Genomic DNA, 2,501 nt, shown 5'->3' with positions numbered 1-2,501 from the left:
AGTTAGAATAGTTATTTTTAAGGTAATAAACCTGATCTTGTTTTCAGCAAAAATGGAATATCTAGTGTTTTGTAAGGAAGTTCATTTTACTTAAAGACCCCCTCCAGGTGAAATCCAGTGTTTAACCTTGTAAACATCTCCATGTGGTGCTTTTCATGTGCTACAACACATAAATGAATTTAACATAAATACATTTTTGTTTTGTACTCACCAATATCTTTATCACACCTGTTGTACATATTTTGTATTATACATTTTGCTTTTTATATTTTTACTCTTATTGCCTATTTTATTATCTTATTCTATTTAAGTCTTTTACTTATTTTTATTCTAGTTCTGTGTTAATTGTTCTGAACCACAATCACTAAAACAAAGTCCTTTATGTGTAAACCTACTTCTAAACCTGATTCAGATTCTGACTCTGATATCAGGGTCGTCTCCACGGCTGGGCCTGTCTGCTTTTAAAGTGCAGTGTACCAAGGACAGGCTGAACAACACGTGTTCAGATTGGCAGGTTTGAGACATCACAAACCTGAGGAGCCAATCCCGTTAATGACTGGACTGGTCTTAAATATAGTACATTTTACTTACTTTGCCTTGATAAGAGACTTTAGTTGTTTTTGAAGTCATCTTTAACTAGATCCAAGAGACACGTGTGTGTAAAACAACAACTTAAAAGCCTTTTAGGATGAGTGAATCAAGACAAAAACACAGCCTTATCACAAGCATCAGCTCAGTGGTCATCACGAGTTATTTAAAATTGGTAAAGTAAAAGTGTAAGTCATACTATTTTACATTTAATACTTTGTTCAGATTTTGTCGTCAGGGTGAGCCCAGCGGGTCAGTTAGAAACAAACTTTGACATTAGGTTCCATACAGATGAATCGTTTCTGAAGATCATTTCATCAAACTTATTTTAAATGTATTGTTTAGAAAAAAAATTAAGAAATCAATACTGTCATTCTGTAATTAATTTAAACTACAACATTTTTTCCACAAACAGATTAACGACAGTTCCGTTTAAAGAAGGATTTAATCTAAAATGACCCAAAAAGACGAGACACTGATTACTTAGCTGAACAGTTTGAATGTATGGTGCTTTCAGGTGTTACTCGGCAACTCATGTTGATGGATGTGTTTGTCTATTTAAGTCTTGTGTTTTTAACCAGAACGTGTCCTGGGTTACCCTCTGTTTAGGCTGAAAATGCACTGCAACTTGAAATTTCCTACTTTACGAGGATCACCTGAAGTTTAACGTCAGCTTACCCAGAGAAGTGTGAGAAAGTGTCAAGCAAAATTGTAAATGTCTTGGTGTTTGTTAAACTTTTTCATGATGATAAGTGTTAGCTTGCTAACTATTAACCCGTCTGGCTAGCTAGCTAGCTCACCTCTTGTTTCTTTCAGAATGAAGCTTCCCTCAAATAAATTAACTTCTGTAAAATGTACAAGATAAGCTGATACATTTTCATTTGGTGAGCAATTATGTATACACGTATATGTATATATATCATTTGTTTAAATAGGTGTTAGCTAATTTATAGTGAATCACAGCAGTTTACAATTTAGTTTTGGATCACTTTATAATGTGATTGTTGCAAGAGGTGTTTTTTTTAAATCATGATGTACTGTCTTTTCCTCTCATGTTTCAGATCACAGTGTTGTGGTGAGATGGAGACACTGGAAAGGAAAATAGTGTCACCCTTATGTACAAGGTAAACGCTTGTAAATTATGCCCAATGTCTTTAAGTAGGCTATATTGAGAGTAATAATTCACCTATGTGGATTCTTTGCAAACATTTTCAGTCTGATGCAGTGTTGGAATTACACAGTGGCTTTCAGGGGAGCCCTATTGACCAAGCATGTCATATGCACTTGTGTATATGGAAGTGCGTGGCAGTGTGGACGATTGCAGAAATGCACAAAATAGTTACTACCACAGTTAAAACTGGCAAATCCTGAAATCAGCAGGGGGGCAAGGGCCAGATCAGATCAAAGATTAGCTACATGACGGAGCAGTATCAGAATGTAGGGAGATCTGCAGCAGGATGAATCGAGACACAAAAGAAGATAATGATGGAGATTTCTTTCTTCAGCCAATCAGTAAACAGCACAGGCGGCTGTAGGCTCCCAAACTGCCTGCAATTTTACCAGAGCTGCTGCCGCCTGCCCGCGCTGTCTTCCTGCCATAAAGTAATGCTTTCACAGCGCTCTGCGCCGTGGACAGAAAGCCCCTCTAGCCTCCTTCACCTCCCTGGCTGGCTGTCATGACGGCAGTGAAGATGTATAGCCCACTACACATCCCACATCATATTTAGCAATAAGGCAATACTCACAGATGGCATGTAAATAAATAAGACCCCCCTCCCTCCATTATTCCTATTTATTCTTTATTCATGTCGAATCAAGCAATTCAATCTGTTGAAAAAAGTATAGATAAGTGAAAATAAAATGTAAAACCTGTGACACAAACTTTTTAGAGCTCCCCCATTATGTGTCAAAGA

The sequence above is a fragment of the Semicossyphus pulcher genome, unplaced genomic scaffold, assembly GCF_022749685.1.
Source record: "Semicossyphus pulcher isolate SPU_LCO1_2020_fin unplaced genomic scaffold, fSemPul1.0.p SCAF_7, whole genome shotgun sequence".
Taxonomy (NCBI): domain Eukaryota; kingdom Metazoa; phylum Chordata; class Actinopteri; order Labriformes; family Labridae; genus Semicossyphus; species Semicossyphus pulcher.
This window is presented reverse-complemented; position numbering follows the sequence as displayed.